This window comes from Loxodonta africana, chromosome 7, assembly GCF_030014295.1.
Source record: "Loxodonta africana isolate mLoxAfr1 chromosome 7, mLoxAfr1.hap2, whole genome shotgun sequence".
Classification (NCBI taxonomy): domain Eukaryota; kingdom Metazoa; phylum Chordata; class Mammalia; order Proboscidea; family Elephantidae; genus Loxodonta; species Loxodonta africana.
This window is the reverse complement of record NC_087348.1, coordinates 110,465,173-110,484,477: the sequence shown is the minus strand read 5'-3', so window position 1 is coordinate 110,484,477 and position 19,305 is coordinate 110,465,173.

Here is a 19,305-nt window from a genome sequence, read left to right as displayed (position 1 = left end):
ATGCCTGACATAGGATAGGTAGTATATAAATATCCATTTCTCACATATAACAGCTTGCCTGTACATCCTCACTGAACTTTATGATGACCTTCTATTACATGTTGGTAGAGAGCAGTGATATGGCACTCTCACTTTCTAATATAATTTACAGAAATAATTTTAATGACCAAAAATAGAAAACAATAAGTTTTTCTGCATTGATAAAGCTTGACTATGTTAGGGAAGTCTGGGAAATGATTCCTTGAACTTTACCCAGAATTGTATTCTTGGATCTCTTCTCTCATGATTTTCACTGGTCTTGGGATCCTGGCCTGAGATGTTTATGGTGATTTCAGCCAGATTCAGAGCTCATAGTCTCCAGAATCTGAAATTCATTCCCCAGGTTAGCTGTAAGTTTTACAGAATCAGGGAATCATTGCAAGTCAATGGCATTTGGGCCACCATAAATATCATGCTGAGTGTAACATCGCTGTGACCGCATTCCTGGGACGATGACTCCTTTTTGGAGATACCTGTAGGTAATCTGTTATAACGACATAAACATGTGAAAGCCCTTGGATAGTACAACATCACATTAGGCCTATACTTTATCTGAAATACTTTAAGGTGGATCATTTATCTCCATTTAATTTCCCCCTCAACTCCTCACATTAATATTTCTTTAATAAATTTTTGTAGATTGAGTGTCTACTTTCCCTCCTAATAAAATATTCAACATTCAGCATTAAATACAGTCTACCTTAGGAATAGTATATATCACTTCAAATTTATTCTCAGAAACCAGCAGCAAGTCTAATTCTCAAAAAGTATTTCATATTCTCAGAAAGAATTCCGTGCTAACCTCTACTAACCTACTAGTAGTTGAATTTTTAACTTAATTATCGTGGTCCAATCTAACCAACCAGTCTGTAATCCTAAGGTTTATGTAAGTCACTTTTGGAATGTAAGAAGGGCAAAATCCCTTTACCTGTTGTCTTAGTTATCCAGTGCTGCAATAACAGAAATATCACAAGTGGATGACTTTAACAAACAGAAATTTATTCTCTCACAGTTTAGGAAGCTAGAAGTTCAAATTCAGGATGGCAACTCCAAGGGAGGGCATTCTCTCTCCCTGTTGGCTCTGGGGGAATGTCCTTATCACCAATTTTCTTCTGGCCTAGGAGCTTCTCAGTACAGGGACTCTGGGTCCAGAGGACATGCTGTACTCCTGGCTCTTCTTCCTTGATGGTGTGAGGTCCCTCTCAACTTAATTCTTTCTTTTATATCTCAGAAAAGATTGACTCAAGATACAGTCTAATTCTGTAAATTGAGTCTTGCCTCATTAACATAACTGCCTCTAATCCTGGCTCGTTAACATCATAGACATTTTAAAACCAAGCCCTATTGAGTTGATTCCAACTCCTAGCAACCCCACAGATTTCCAAAGAGTCCCTGGTGGATTCTAACTGCTGACCTTTTGGTTAGCAGCCATAGTAAGCTCTATGATGTTAATGAACCCTAATGGCGCACTTCACCAGCGCCATTAGGGTTCATTAACATCATAGAGGTTAGGATTTACAACACACAGGATAAATGCATGCGACCAAAAAATGGTGGACAATAACACAATACTGAGAATAATGGCCTAGCCAAGTTGACCCACATTTTGGGGGACACAATTCAATCCATAACACCTATAGTATCCCCCATAGGTCCATGCAGGTAAATACACATTTAGCAAGCACTTACTGGGTTTCTGGATCTAAGCTGAATCCAAAAATGAATAATACATTCCCTGTCCTTGAGGCACTCTTGGTCTAATGGGAAGACACACACATAAACCTTGTAGGCCACTGTGGTGGGTGCTGTGAAGGAGGTATATGCAGGGTAGTGTAAGCTGGGAATGGAGAAATGCAGCAGACTTGTCTTCCAGAAGAGCTGATGTCAACCTTTATTTCTCTAATGAATAACAGCATGGGTTCTAAAGTCACAGCATTTCCTTTTTTTTTTATATAAGTGTTTTTAATTATTATTATTATTACTGTCTCCTAGTAATGTCCCTTTTAGTTTTGAAATATATTTTATATACTTTTGAATACTTTTAGTAGAGTAGTTAGATGGCTTTCAAATTTCCTAAGCTGTAATCCACTCTAATAAGTACATTTTACATTAAATCCAGTATGTACATATATATATTTTTGTAGGCACATACATACATCCATGTATTATGTATATATATATGTATGTGTGAAACCCTGTAACATTTTGTCTTCTGTTCTATTGTTAATAACAACCAAAAAATTCTTGTCACACCTACAAAATTTAATTTAATGATCCAATAATGTGTTGAGGTCTGCAGTTTGAAAACGTTGAAGTAGGTAATATGGCCAATTTGCATATTCCCACCATCCCACTGCCTTCGAGTCAATTCTGACTCATAGCATATTTTGCATATTATGTAATATGAAAAACGCCACAATGGAAATAGGCAAAGATGCCAAGAAAGGGTAGAAAAGGGAGGCCCGATAAATACATTGATCACAGCAACTGGGACTTGGTCGTTTTTTACTCTATAGAATTTGGCAATTATTTGATTCTTACTAAATGTTTGTTAAATTAATGAATCTGGGCCAAGTCAGCAATGCTCACTTCTACAAAACCTAATATGGCCATTGTTTCTTTTAGCTGGAATAAGCATAGGGCAAATTTGCCACCACACATGCCTGCCCATGGTAGACATTGCAATGACACCCCTTTTCTTTGAACCTCATAATCTTTACCAGCATGGTGCAGGCAGTTGCTACCAATCTCCTGTATCTGGCATGGGAGTTAGAATCTGTTTTTAGGTATCTGTTGTTTGTATGCTACTGACAGGTTAGCCAAAGGCAGCCTCACTCTAAGTCTGTCTTTGGATTTCCCCTCTTCTTTAAAGGCAAGAGCAATGCCTATTGATTCATTTTAACTGTAAAGAGTGCCTAACATAGCCCACGGTGGGTTCGTACGTTATGATGATATAACATTGCTGTAAATTCAATTCCACTTCCTCAACAAATAGGGACTGTTAAATTGTGAACATATTTTTGCTTTCCTGCTTCATAATCCCAGATGGCACATCCCGCAGAAACATATGGATAAGACAATTTATAAGGAGTGCTCTTTCAGGAGCTGGCTCCACTTAGCGGAGAAGGCAGTCCAATTTTGCCAAGACCTTTCAAGATACTCATTGAAAAAAAAAAAAATTTTTTTTTTTTTTTTATTGAGAAGGAGGATAAAGAGGTCTTAGTCATGTAGCCGAAAGATTGTAAACAGGTTGACACAAATCTCCTTCCTTGAAGGATATGATTTTTCATAATTAGGGGTGGAGTGGGATAGGTCGAGCTGGAAAATCCCTCCCTCTACAAGAACTGGGCACAAAATATATGATCATATGTTTTATTTTATTTTATTCTATTTAAGTTCTCTTACAACCAGAATAATCTATGCCTGGTCATTCCAGGCCATGATCAGGGTGGAAACCTGCGAGGACAGAAAGGGACTCAGTATTTACTGTCCATCTACTATCACTCTCTCTGTGTTTTGCATATACTACATCGCGTGTTTTGCATATATTACATCATGCAATACATCATCCTAATGTCGTATATTAGTATGTTTCCTGAAATAGGGTAAAATAGGGTCAGATGGTCAGAAACATGGTTAGAAATAGTGTAACTGAAGAGAGTGGATTGGTGGGAAGCAATGAGCCACTGATTAGAAAAATCTTTTCCTGTGTCATGTGCTCTATTACCTGAAAGGAAACTTAGTTGCCTGAGCCAAAAGGTCATCCATACCCTTTGGCTTCAGTTGCTTCATCTATGAAATGGAAAATAATACTAAGTTCACTGAATTATTATAGGAGCTTGAGATTCAGTGTTTTAAATGCTTAGCAGAGCATATGGTACATTATTACCTCTACAGTAAGTGAGCATGCTTATACAAAGGTCAATAACAGCTGGTTGTTTAGTAGGGATGATAATTGGGATAATTATGAGGAAAAAAAACACAAAATAATATGCTTTAATAGAAAACCCATGTGACAGAGCAGAATTGCCCCATAGGGCTTTCTTGGCTGTACTATACAGAAAGCAAATTGAGAGGTCTTTCTCTCACAGAGCTGCTGGGTGGGTTCAAACTGCCAACCTTTCGGTTAGCAGCCAAGCACTTAACTGTTGTGGCACCAGGTCTCCTTTGCTGTGAAAAAATGCTGTGGAAATTCAGAGGACAAAATAACAAATTTGTAGTGATATTGACGAGGCTTCATATAGGAAAAGTGGAATTTGACTTGGGATTTAAGAGATAATTAGCATTTCCCAGGCAGGAAGGGAGGTAGAGATAGGTCACTACAATTCAGGAAAAACATGGCCATTCAGAAAACAATTTTCATGGACCCAGCCACCATCCAGTGCCGTCGAGTCGATTCCGACTCATAAAAATTTCTGTGTATTGGAAATGTTATATTCAAGGTGGGGTGATAGGAGAACATCGTAAAAAATTAATAGCAGTCAAATGATAAGAAGCTGTCTACTATGATAAGACTTCAGATTTTTACCTGGCATTGGGAGTAATCAGGTCAGGTGTGTGTTTTTGCTTCTTAGCATATGGTTTATAGAGTTTAAAGTTCAGTCCTTCCCCACTGTGTTGCCCGAGGTCACAAAAAAAGCAGGAGATATTGTCATTGTTTTTAGAAGCTCAGTGTCTGAACGTTTGCAAGAAACTAAAAGGAATGAGTTGCATAAAAATATGCCTGACCTATGTGTAGGTAGTTCATAATTGATGGAGACAGAGCCAGCTCACTTTTCAGCTTCCCTGGCATGTACCCATGATGACACTGGTGAATGAAGTTTCAGCCTTCTAAGTGACAAAGTCAGGATATCTAGTATGGTCTTTCCAACTCTTGTGCCTATAATCTTTTAACTGAGCTATGCTACTTTTCGTGTTGAGCATCCACCGTAGCGCCAAGTACATACAAAGCAATCAATAGCTGATGGTTACATGAATAAGTGTTGCAGTAGTCCAGTGACACCCCTGCACCCCCTCATTGAGCAGGCTCTACTGGCAGTCTCCCCTTACATTCCCTTTCATTTTTGTCTTGTGACACTGCCTGATAGACTGTCCATCAGGATAGAGTCCCAGACATTTTGTCACATGCCAGGTAAGTTGGCTGAGGCATTTCCCAGGTCCTTTTTTTTTTTTTTTTGTAATCCAGTGACTAGTGTTTGCAGAAGATTTAAATCATTCTTGCTTGGTTTAACGAAATGGAATCAGAAAAAAAAATTTTTTTGAAAAGTAAATTGAAAATTTTAGCAGCTTTCAGAAAATTTTATTTACTTTCTGTCTTAAACAGAAGTTGAAGTCCACGTAGAGCAGGCTCACAGAGGCAACAGGCTCACAGAGGCAGCAGGCTTGAAAAGTTTACTTGCACTTACTGTAGTTTCCACACTGTGCTAAGTGTGTCACCCACATTATTTTATTTAATCCTCACAATAACCGTAAGATGTAGGAATTGCCTATTTCTATGTTTCTGATGACTCATCAGAGACACAGAGAGGTTAGATAACTTGCCCATTGTCACGCAACTAATAAGAGCTGGGATTTGAATGTAAAACTGTCAGCCTTCAAAATCCTGTACAGGCATTGCCTTTTATTTAAAACCCAGCGGCTGAAAAAGCCTTGCTTATTTTTCTGTAAATCCCCACCATCTGCTGAGAAGCTGCAGCATCACCTAGCCTGAACGCTGTCTTATTACCAGCAAATAAATGTCAGGGTAAAGACCATGAAAATCATCTGTTACCTTAGCCTTCAAGAAGTGAATCCACCTCCACATGACAGCACTTTCCAACTAGGCTGGGAAACATAAATAGATTAGTGAGGCTGGAGTCTTAGAGGGTACATAACCTTATGTTTCTGAACATTTAACTTATTAAAATTCACAAAGAAAGACCTTATGGTGCCATCATTTTATCCAACTAACATCATCAGTATGGCTCAAGGGCTATGGTTTTCTACAGTCACCCCAGCAGCAGTGAACACATGGTTTTACTTCTCTCTAAAGCCTCAGGGCATCAGACGGTACCTTTCATGGATAATGGATAAAGGCTGCCATACCAGTAGGTAACTTCTGTTCCATCTGCACTGCCTCCATGCCAAGAATACTGAATGAATTTCAGGAGGTTTTGAACTGACCTAGGTCTGTCCTGTCAAGAGTAACACCTCCAGAGCTGCTGGGGCAAAGACCTCCTGTTTAACTGCCCTCTGGAGTTCCTCTGTTTTTACCTGAGCTTCTTAAAGAAGCGGCTGGTGCAACACAGTTCAGCCACAAGTTTTATCTACCACAATATTTTAGCTTTTGCTTTGATTGTGTTAGTTCATTCTTTTTTGATACCTGCCCTACTGCTTCTGGGCGAGGAAATATAAACTCCTCTTATGATAGCCGCAGGGAACTATTGCAAATGTGTTTCGAGAGTATATCCAAAGAAAGCAAGGTGATGGAGACTGCTTTTGTGCATTATTTCCAAGGCTCCCCACAGCACCCAAACTATAAATAGTATCACTATTTATTGGTGTCAATATCTTCCCAGCAATTAAGTGCAATTCTACGTAATCTGCCTTCCACTGTCATTCGTTCAAAAGGGTCAACATCTCCTTTCCACTCTCTCCAGAGCTCTCATAAAGTTGGGAGGTAGTGCCGTGGATTTACCAAGGTCCTGGAAAGAAACTAGGCTCAGCAGTGGATTGTCATTTGTTTAAAAAAGGGAAAACATGGACAATTTTCATATTTTCAGGAGTTCCTGTAGTGCAGTAGGTGCAAAGAGGGTGACTTTGGAACCAGATTAGGCTAGGCCCAAATTCATACTCTACTATTTCTTGGTCACCATTAGCAAGTTACTTACTTTTAGGATCAGTGGTACTCTTATTCCTTTCCCTTCCATTTTATCTGGTGTCGTTCATATGAACAAATATTACTACAATTCACACACTTGTTCAGGCCCCCAAATTAGGACCCATCCTCATGTCACATCTAATTCACATCCCAGTCCTGTAAATTCTACTTTCAAAATCCATCCCGTATTTCACCATTTCTCATCAGCCCGATAGCCAAAAACCCTAGTCAAAGGCACGAGCTTCGCTCACCTGGACAACAGCTTCCAACCTGGTCTCCCCGACTTCACTCCTGTATCAATTACACAGTCTATTCTCCACAAAATTTATTTCCACTATCACTCACAGCCAGGGAGAACCTCTTAAAATTGTAATTAGGTCACATAATTTCTCTGCTGAAAGCCTTCCCGTGGCTCAAATTCAAATTCCAAACTTCTTTCCATCACCTAAAAGGCACAATAATTTCTGGTCCTAGTCTATCTTCCTTCATCGCTTTCTGTCTTTCGTCATGGCCACTCTTTTCCACCCAGCCTAGCAGTTTCAATGCTCCTGGAGCACATCAAATTCACTCCCATCTCAAGGTATTTGCCCTTGCTTTTCCCTTTACCTGGAATCCCCTTTCCCAAGATATTTATGTTAGAACCTTCCTTTGAGTGTTATATTCAAAATACAACTCATTCCCATACTGATTCTAACCTATCCTGCCATCTAACTCTGATGATGGTTCTTCATTTGCTTATCACTACCTCTCACTGCATTGGATATTTACTTGTTTATGTGGGTAGGGATTTTGATTTCTTTAGTATTGAATCTCCAGCACCTTGAGAAGTGTCTGCAAATGATAGGCAAGCATTACATATCTGTTGAATGAATAAATTAATACATGAATAATAAACCCCCTTTTTTCTTAAAATGGGGTTTATAATTTTTCCTGTGCAAGATTATTGAAAGAATTAGTTAAAATACAAGGCAACTAACCATGTCTGGAATAAGGCTCTCATAAATGATTGTTATTACCATTAGAATTTGAACTAGCTAAATGATTAAAAGTGCTTCTCAACAGCAAGTGGTACTTTTTTGAGATTACATGGAATGGAGTGAATTGAGAGCTGTCAGGGGAGTACATGGGGCCTTTAAATACTCACATCCTGACCCAGACACCCACCACTCCCTCATGTGAGAATAACAAAGTGTTGCATTTCATTGTATTTTAGATACACATTAAAATCTCAGGCACATTGAAATGTCACATTCTGAGAACAATTTGTACTTAGGATTATTTATCTCAAGAAATGTGATGATCACCAGGTAGAGATTTGGGTGTGATTCACAGTGGCTCTGGCTGCCACTGTCTGCAGAGTGTGAGTTTAGTTATGCAATTATCACCTCATGCCTTTGTATTATTTGCACTGGTAGCACCACCCTCAGATTAATTTTAACTTAAAATTTGACCTCTGATCGTTGTTCAAAGTATCTTTCAAAATAGTACACATTGATGCCATAGCAAAAATAATTATTTTTGTATGCAGAAGTTTTGCAAGACAAACGTATACAAACTTTTTTTTTTTCTTTTCTTTTTTTTACTTTTTCAGTTAATTTCCTGGACACCTAAATATCTTCATTAACGGAGGTTCAGACTCTCCCTTTTGAGGCTTGCCTTGTCCTCTCACCACATCCATGCCCTCCTGGACTCCTGGGACTTAATCAGGCCAAGGGCCCTGTCCATCTGACAAACACTGGTAGGGATGGGTACAGAATAGAGAGAGAAAACTGGAATATCATAGCAGGCTTCCAGCATATGTGCTTTGGTCATGGTGACCAATGTCATTTTGAGGTCCAGTTCAGAGGATACCATTGGAGGTTTGTCCACTGATGCATTGAAGCCTTCCCTGCCACGAGTGGGCCACTTGCTGAGCTCCAGGGTCAGAGGTCTGGTGGTTCGCCCATTTGCTCAGTCTCATTTGTGTCACAGACAGCCCTCTCCAACAAAACAGGAGTTTTCCAGGCCTATCCCTACTCCTTCCTAGTGCATTCTCCTTTGGCCTTTACAGAAGAAGGCTTTATGTAGGCCACCTGCTCCTGGCTAGCAGATGTCCCTGGCTACCCTATGGGGGATGAGATAATAAGTGCTCCAGCAGTGAGAGCTAAGGGATCCCAGCAAGAAGCAACCTTCATTAAGCCACAGAGCTCTGCCACAACCTTTCCTCCAGACTGTGTGTCTGTTCACGTTACACCTGCGTAACTGAGTACTCCTTCAAGGTACTCTTCTTCAAATGGCAAAATCTGAGGAAGCTACTGTTGATTAAAAAAAATAAAAAGTGGAAAATGGTGCCTTGTCGTATCCCATTATTGTTAAATTCATTTACAAAACACAAACCACTACCACCAACAGCATTTTGTGTGATATTTTATCACGAAAAGTTATTCTCGAATTAAAGGTGGACCTTAAAATCATCGGTATCTGAGTATTTAGAAAACATCATGTAAGGACAGTAAAATAGCCATAGTAATCATGTGTAAAGTGAAACTAATATTACCTGGCATTTTGGTGCTAAAGCTGGTGCAAATCTGATAACCTGGAGATTCCTGTTTTCCTTTCTAAGGTACTTTCAAGTTACTCAAAGGCCAGTTTGGTAAATTTCTACCTTGAAGCACAAATTCTTTCTTACTTCTTTGATATGAGTAAACATTCACCTAAATCTTACCTGATAGAGACTTACTCGATCCAGATTTGAAGTTAGGGGACTCTGTTAGGGAGGACTAAACCAAACCAAAAACCATGCCCATTGCTTTTGAGTTGATTCCAACTAAGACTATGGGACCTTAATAGAAGATCTTTTGCTATTAACTCTGACTTGTGAAGTTGACGCTTTTAACAGGCTGAAAAGATTATATAAAAATGACGATTAATATAATAATTACCTCAAAAGATTGCTGTGAGGATTAAATGAGGTAATATATCTAGGGTAATTAGAAAAGTGCCTTGAAGCCCTATATTTTTGAGACAACCTGCACCAATGCCTTTCTTTTTCAAAGAATATAAAACATATTCAGTCATTAGCATGTAGACATCACTCAGTAAATGTTAACAATATTTTCACTGGTTATCAACCATTGATTATGTACAATGAACTCTGTAATAAACAGAATTCTCATTAATATTTTTTCTACAGTGGAAATGATGAGTCATTTTGCAATTATGAAAAGGGACAAATGACAACATGATGTGCAAATATTGGAAAATGATTAAAAACTTAACTTTCAATCTCTGCACCGGGTTCAATCTGTTATTCTTCCTGTTGGAATTGAAATGTAGGGACTAGAGATGCGTGAACCTTTAAATTCTCATTCTATAAAGAAACTTTAGCAAAGTCCTCTATCTTCTAATCCCCCAGGGGCAGAAGAGTGCACCCAGACAAAACTTCTTGTCACTAGCTAAACTTCGATTGTTATCTGTCTGAAACCAACTGTTACCAGGTGTAAGTTGAGGAGAGGGGGTCCCATTCCTTGCTGCTCACATCAATTTTCTTTTTTTTTTTTTTAAAGCAATGCTAAATCTCTTGGTTGTCGCCACACAGATGCATATTTAGATTGGAAGATATCAGTTCACTGAATATTAAAAAAAAAAAATGGATTGACTATTTGCAAATTGTAGGAGTAACACTTATTAAGCATAAACGCTGTATGCTACTTTCTCCCTTGTATTAGTACAAAGATCAAGGAAATGAGCCAAGGGCCATATGATACTCATAACAGAAAGGACCTAAATCAGCTCTACTCCGCAGTTTTTTTGTTTGTTTTTTATGAGGGTGAATTTGGTGGCATTTTTCTCTTGTGGGTTTACGTGACAATTTATGTGGTGTTTCACCTAAGTCTCTACAAAACTCTCCAAATACCTGTATGTTTGCTAGCTCTCAAGCGTCACCAGCAAAATTTGTTTAAAGGAAGCAAAACCAACTGCCTTCTCACTTGATATGAAGAACCCACTTGTGGACGATATGGTTGGAAAGTCTCTTCTCGACACAGCTGTGCTAACAGATTGCTGATCAGTGAGTGACCTTTCTCACCAGAGCAGTTCAAAGCCTTCTTCCCAACTTTGCTTCTAATTGAATTATCATTTGAAGGGAGGAAAATCCTTTTATGCACTGCTGAGAAAGAGACTATATCTTAGGGCTGCAATGACAATGATCTTGCCTATTGGAAGGCTTGAGAACTGTCTGATAAAAGCAAAATTTTGTTCCAGATCTGAGAAGCATTTAGGTTAAAAGAAAAGAAAAAAAAAGGTTGCTTTTCAAAAAATGCAGAATTTAGGTAGATTGAAAATAGGAAAAGCAAATGTTCTCTACGAATCACAGACTTGGAGCAACCAGATGCTTTGAGCGGATGGTTGCCTTATTTTATTAGATTGTTGTTAAAAAAAAAAAATCAGTTTCATTCCAGTGTGAACCTTTTAAAATTGCTTTCCCATGTGAACCACGACAGAAAATATATCATGGGTTTATTTAATCTAACCCTATTGAAATAGGATTGTGAAAAAAATGAATAACTTAGACAGGGCTAAATGGTTTATGATCAAGAGCTTGATAATGGTGATCTATGCAAACTAAAGAGTCCTGTTGCAAACTTTGAATAGAAACTTCCATCCCACCCCCACTTTACCATGGTCACCCACTGTGTAGTGGATGACTCCTCTGGCCCTATAATTTCAATGGTTCTGTGGACCATGGAGGGGGCAGTGGTGGTTAGTGGTAGGTTTCTCGCCTTTCATGTGGGGGACCTGGTTTCAATTTCTAGCCAATGTGCCAACCTGTCTGTTATTGGAGGTTTGTATGTTGCTATGATGCTGAAGGAAACCCTCGTGGCATAGTGGTTAAGAGCTACGTCTGCTAGCCAAAAGGTTGGCAGTTCGAATCTACCAGGTGTTCCTTGGAAACTCTACAGGGCAGTTCTATTCTGTCCTGTAGGGTCGCTATGAGTCAGAATTGACTTGAAGGCAACGGGTCGGGTAGGTATGATGCTGAGCAGTTTTCAGTAGAGCTTCCAGACTAAGACAAACTAGAAACAGAGACATATGGAGAGCTACTTCCAAAATTTAGTCAGTTAAAACCTTATGGATCACAACAGTTTGATCCGCAACCGATCGTGGGGATGGAACTAGGTGGGAGAGTGTTTTGTTTCATTGTGCATGGGGTGCCATGAACTGGGACCGACTTGATGGCAGTTAACAACAACATGGACCATAGGCCATTGGCCGATATCCATTATGAGTTAACTCCTGACCCTTGCATTGTTCTCAGCTTATGGCTTGAAAAATTGTACCTGCAATACCTTCTGCTTCCCAACCTGTTCTTCGTATCTTCCATTTCTGACCTCTCAACTCTCCCCTCTGTATAGCTTTAATCTGTTTATTTCCATTTAAATCAATATTGTTGATTTTGATAAACACTTATTATGTACTTGTTATGTACACAGCGTCATTTTAGTTACTGAGAACATACCTTCTTTCCTAGACATGTTTTATCATTATTATTATTCTCATAGTAGAGACAGGCAAGAAGATCATCTCAGTAAAGTGGGATTTTAACCGACGGTCTCCACAGGTTGGCTTAGGGACTAAGTCTCTTTTCATCTTGCAACTTTGCCATCCCCAAGGACCTTTGAGTCCTTGGCTTCCACCTGGTGGACAGAGAAAGAAAGAGAGTGGAGGATTGTGTGTGAGGTTTTTACGGGCCAAATTTGCTGTTAGGTACCTTACTTTTACCTACAGTCCATGGTAAGATTTTGGTGATGTGGCTATAACCACCTTTGAGTTAGGGAGGTATAATCTTTTCCTATTGTCACTATAAAAAATTACCAAAATTCAGCAACTTAAAATGAGACATATTTATTACACTACAGTTCCCGAGCTCAGAAATCTGAACTCATTTTCACTGGGTTACAAAACTCTCTCTTAGGGGAGAATCTGTTTCCTTGTCTTTTTCAGATTCTAGAGATCACCTGCCTTCCTTCCTCAGCTAGCGATCCCTTCCTGACTTCGTGCCAACCTTTTTGCTTCCATGGTAGTATCTCCTACAGATTTTGATTCTTCTGCCTCTCTCTTATATGGATACTTGTGATTACATTAGCCCCAACTGGATAATTCAAGATTATCTCCCGTTCACAAGATTCTTAGCTTAATCACATCTGCAAAGCCCCTTTTATTATGGAAGATAACACAGTCACCAGTCCCAGGTGTTAAGACATAAACATCTTTGGGGGCCATTATTCAGCCTGCCACAGGAGGAAAATAGTTTAGCTCTGTGCCCTGGGGAGGAAGAAAACTGACTGGGTGAATAGTTTGCCAGTTTTTATAATAACATTACAACTACTAATATAATGGCTACCATATTGTATAATTACTCTTTATGATATATATCATATATGTATGTATGCAAATGTCAGATAAACATTTTAATAATTGATTAATAATTTATTATTTATTCATTCAATAATTCTGAGTAAAATACTACTCTTATTTCTCATTTACTAAGGCAGAAAAATGAGCCTTAGTGGTGCAGCTGGGTTTAAACACAGGTCTGCCTGACTCTAGAACCTGTCCCTCTTTATCAGTTCACGGCACTCAATGTCAGCATAGAATTAAACACAGCATGCTATTGGAGCATAGGAAAGAAGCATTGAGCCCAAAGCAGAGATGTAGGAATAATTTTTCAGAGACCTTAGATTCAAGAATTGACTGGTGCCGATCCGCAGTTGCTGACCTCAATTCGTTGGGGCTACAATCTCTCATTGTCTTTTGATTTGTGCTTCCTTCCAGCTGTTTCTGGAAACCCATTAGCTGATGCAGCAGTCTCCTGTCATCTTCACCAGTCCTGGAATCTAGGACTCCAATAGTAACTTAATTTCTGTCTTTCTGGCCCTAAGCTGACCCCAGCCCTGGGAAACAAATGATGACAACATTCAGGTCAGAAAGTTGAAAAAAAAAAAAAAAAAGGGCAGGGTATAGATTAGGGCAGGCTTCAATTGTCAGAGTGTCACTGAGCATAGGGCCTGGATAACTGTCACTTCAACAGACCTTTCTGAGCACCAGGGCTCGGTACTGAGGGAGGGCTCGTTCAGCATTTGGCTCAGCTGATTGCATGCATTCCTCATGATGTTGCTCATGGCAGGCATGCACACCAGTATCTCTTTATTAGAGAGATTTTGATTCATACCTACTTAAAATAAACCTTGACTTCCATGTGGACTCTCTCTTTTGGCAGAAATAAAGTTAACATGCCAGCATATGGGTGACCCAAAAGACCCTTTTCCAAAAAACATGGAAATGAGCGATTGTGGTTTTGCGCTAATAAACATTGAGAAGTGGTCATCATTCTTTCCCTGACTTTTTCACAGTGACATCTGTTGACTTTCCCATTATGTGTACGTAATGGGAAGAAGAAGGCAGAATGATACAATTCAGCAAAATATGATTATTGGTGCAGCATGTTTTAATTCATTGCTGCAGGAGCCTTCTCATTCAACCTCATTTAACAAAGATGACCTACTAGTTCAAGAAGCAAAGAATATACTGGAAACTCCCACTTTTTGAATTCATACTCAGATGCTTCAGTATCTTATTAGCCAAACCTGAAATTGTTAGTTCTTCTAGATGAAATCTTCCAGAGAATACCACTGAAAGGCTGTCATGTACAAAGTTATTGCAATGTAGGGGGCTATGAAATGGACAGAGTGCTTCGGAAAGAAAGCCAAATTTTCAATCATTCATGTTTTCAATATATATTCAGAAAGGACTTACCATTGCCAGGCGCCATGCTAGACAGTCAGAAAACCCAAGTTCATGCCTTGGCTTTGTTCATAATTAGCAGCACGACCTCAAGGAAAAAGCATAACTTTGTAAGCCACAGTTTTTCTAATCTCTAAAACGGGTATAATAATACTTGCCTAGCTGGCCTCAGAGAGTTCTTGTGAAAATCTAATAATATATTTGATAGCCCTTTGTAAGTGGTAACAAATGACTATACAACAATTTGTTGTCCATATACATGTTACGAGCTTTCCCTTCACTTCAGACATTGTGACTCTATTTGGCTTTCAAAGCTTATAAAAGAAAGAACTTATATTCGTAACAAAGATTCTGTGAAAATAATTGTTTTCTCCCCTCACTTCCCTGCACTGATCAGCATGAGATTGCTACATTAATTTCTTGATACCTGTAGGGTGAATGATTAAGTTTTAAGAATAGTGTAAACGCCTTTCTGGGCTACAAGGCACATTATATACAATACTAGTGTTGCCAACACAGGAAAGCAATACTCATGAATATAGAATGTGTAGCTATTCACCTCTGACATGTTTAAGTATATGCATGTTGAGTTCCCTGGCGAAATTACAGAGAGTACAAATTATTTCAATTAAAAATAAACATGCTTTTCATGAAATTAATTACAGGCTGCATTTAGAGTTAGACATTGAGTGGTGAAATATGGTTGTAAACACAGCTATAGAAACTGTGTTAAGGAAAACTTGGTCTACCCGAATCTTTCTTCCCAACTCATGTTTGAAACTTTTTATTAAAAAATTGAATAATTGTATGTTGCTTTGGAAACCCTGGTGGCATAGTGGTTAAGTGCTACAGCTGCTAAACAAGAGGTTGGCTGTTCGAATCTGCCAGGTGCTCCCTGGAAACTCTATGGGGCAGTTCTACTCTGTCCTGTAGGGCCGCTATGAGTAGGAATTGACTCAACGGCAGTGGATAGGATGTTGCTTTGCCAGATAATGCTCTTTTCAAAACCAGTGGCATTTTTATGAACATTAGAACCTTCAAAGTGGATGCCGAATAATGGAATGGGGCATATTTTCACTGGAAAGGACATTGAAAAAAAATTTTTTTTAAAGTTACATAACTTGTTTCTAAATAAGTATGCAATACACTTAGATCCATTCTCCTTAGGTGATTGATTCCTTGCTTACAATGTCCTTGCAAAGTTGGTGACCAATCCATCCTTCAATCACTTAACATGAAGGAGGCCACTACCACCCAGTGCAGCATGTAATTCTCTTTGTTGGAATTTTTTTTTTTTTTTTAATTTTTAAACATTTTTTAGTTAACTGACACTATGGTAAGCCCTAGGGTAAACAGAGAAATAGTTCTTACCTTCCAGGAGTTTAGAATCTAGATCAAACACATGAAAAATGTATTGAACTTCTCCAGCAAAAACATTAATTTTCTTAGTCACAAGTATAAAAATGTAAATCATAGTTCTAATTGTCTAATTAAAGGGAGTTTACGAGTACGCAATCAATGCCCATGGAAGCAGCATTCGAGAAATCAAAAGTCGTATTGCATTGGGCAAACCTGCTGCAAAAAAACCTCTTTAAAGTGTTAAAAAGCAAAGATGTCACTTTGAGGTCTAAGGTGCTCCCTACCCAAGCCATGGTATTTTCAATTGCCTCACATGTGAAAGCTGGACAATGAATAAGGTAGACTAAAGAAGAATTGATGCCTTTCAATTATAGTGTTGCCAACAAATATTGAATATACCACAGATAGCCAGAAGAACAAACAAGACTGTCTTGGAAGAATTACAGCCAAAGTGTTCCTTGGAAGGGAGGATGAAGAGACTTTGTCTCATGTATTTTGGACATGTTATCAGGAAGGACCAGTCCCTGGAGACGGACATCATGCTTGGTAAAGCAGAGGGTCAGTAAAAAAGTAGAAGACCCTCGACGAGATGGATTGACACAGTGGCTTCAACAATGGGGTTCAAACATAACAATGATCTTAAGGATGGTCAAGACTGGGCAATGTTTTATTTCTGTTGTCACATAGGATAGCCGTGCATGAGAACTGACTGGACAGCACCTAACAACAAAAATGTACAAGTTTATAGGATACCTGGTGACATAGTGGTTAAAGTCCTTGGGTGCTAACCAAAAGGTCTTTGGTTTCAACCCACCAGCTGCTCCATGGGAGAAAGGTGTAGCAGCCTGCTTCTGTAAAGACTTAACAGCCTTCGAAACCCTATGGGGCAGTTCTACTCTGTCCTGTAGGGTTGTTGTGAGTCAGAATCGACTCAGTGGCAGTGGGTTTTGAATATAAATTTATATGAATAGAACACCATTTTCCTGAAGTCAAAGTTTAAAATGAATTTGTTGAACGTTGTTTTTCATAAGAGATGTCAAATAGTATTTATATGATATCATTTTTATAATTTTGAGAAAGAAAATAAATCTCCCTTGAATGTCCCCCCATTCTACTGAGATTAGATCAGTTCTGGCCACTGGAGAACGTATGCATAGCACTCATAACAGCGCATCACACTTAAACTCTCAGAATACACAAAAACTACTTTCTATGATAAATACCCTTCCTGGTCTACTTTTCAACTTGATACATATAAAGTTGTTTTGAGAGAACACACTTTTATTTTAAAACACTGTTTCTTCAAGTCACTTTAAGAAGAGCATCCTCCTGTCTCTAAACATTATGAATTAAAGCAGTATTACACCTAAAAAAAAAAAAATTTTTTTTAATCTAACAACAGAAATGTATACATGAAATAGGAAAGTTCACTTGCTTTGCTTCCTAATTTCGTAGTTGAAGCAAGATTCTCTACAGTATTTTCTTAGCAATTTTTAGCTTGAGTAATTATTTCAAATCATTGAAGAAAGAGTAAAGAGATTTAGCATCTTAAATAGAAGAATAATTGGAATTTGTCATTCTGTAAGATGAGGTAAGAAGTAAGGGAGATTCAGTTCTGATGATTAACAATTTAATAAAAAGTCTGAACATATGCACATAACTTAGATTTTCATTTTTTAATATGAAAAGCCCTGGTGGCACAGCAGTTAAGTGCTCAGCTGCTAACCTAAAGGTCGATGGTTTGAACCCACTAGCTGCTCCATAGGAGAAAGATGTGGCAGTCTGCTTCTGTAAAGATTTACAGCCTTGGAAACCTTAAATTATGATATAATTCATTGTGACTCTTTTTAACAGCTTTATTGAGATATAATTCACACTTCCTAAAATTCACATATTTAAAGTGTGCGGTTCAATATTTTTTAGCTTATTCATAAAGTTGTGCAACCAACAATATCACAATTATTTTTAGAACATTTTCATCATCCCCTCCCCTGCAAAAAATACCCCATACCCATTAGCAGTCATACTCCATCTCTACTTTCAACTCAAGGCAAGCAATGATCTGTTTTCTCTGCATATATTTGCCTCTTCTGGACATTTCACGTAGATGTAATTATGCCATATGTTATCTTTTATAACTGGCTTCTTTCATTTTTCAAGATTCATCCATGTTGTAGTGTGTATCAATATTTCATTTCTTTTTATGGCTGAATAATACTCTATTGTATGCCTATACCACAGTTTATCCATTTATCAGTTGATTGCTATTTGATGGAAAATCCATTGATTAAGGGTAGGATTGCACAGCCAATTATTGTAAGAGCTGTCAATAAGTTGCACACCTGTAAAAAGTTGAACTGGCAAAAGTTGTGTGATAGACATATTTACAATGATGACCAAAAAAAAAAAAAAGCATAGCTGCTAAGGCTGCTTAAGTACTACCAAAAATTTCATGGGATTGGGTTCCTTGGTTTGGAAGTTTAGAGCCATGATTTCATGCGACATCCCAGTTAATTGCCCGAGTAATAATGTGCTTAGTGTTTCAGTTTTACCTCCTAGTTTGTTGAGTGGTTTCTGGCATCTTAAAAGCATGCAAGTAGCCATCTAAGGCACAGAAATTGGTGTCTATGTGCCTGAAGCAATAAAGGAAGAAGGAGAGCCAGGAAAAGGAGGAGGAAATGTAAATGTGTAGCTAACTGTCTCCATGAACAACTGCCTTCTTTGCCATGAGACCAGAAGAAATGAATGGTGCCTGGCTAATAGGAGCAACTCAGAAAAGGAGGGAGAGAAGGGTTGCACAACCGGAAGAATGCTATCAATGTCACTGAACTGTACATGTAGAAACTGTTGAATTGGTGTATGTTTTGCTGTGTATATTCTCAACGACAACAAGAAAATTTAAAACAAAAGATTAATACATGAAATAGACAAGTTTACTTGCTTTGCTTCCTAATTTTTTAGTTGAACCAAGATTCTCTACAGTATTTTCTTAGCAATTTATAAACTGAGTATTTTAAATCGTTGAAGAAAGAATAAAGAGATTTAACATCCTAAATAGAAAAATAATTGGAATTTATCTTACTATGAGATCAGGTAAGAAGTAAGGAAGATTCAGTTCTGACGATTAATATCGTTGTTGAAATCATGTACACATTTCCATGTGTCTGTATGTTTATATTTCTCTTGGGTATATAGATAGGAATAAAATTGCTGGGTCATATGGTAACTCTATCATTAAAATTTTGAGGAATGGCCAAACTTTTTCA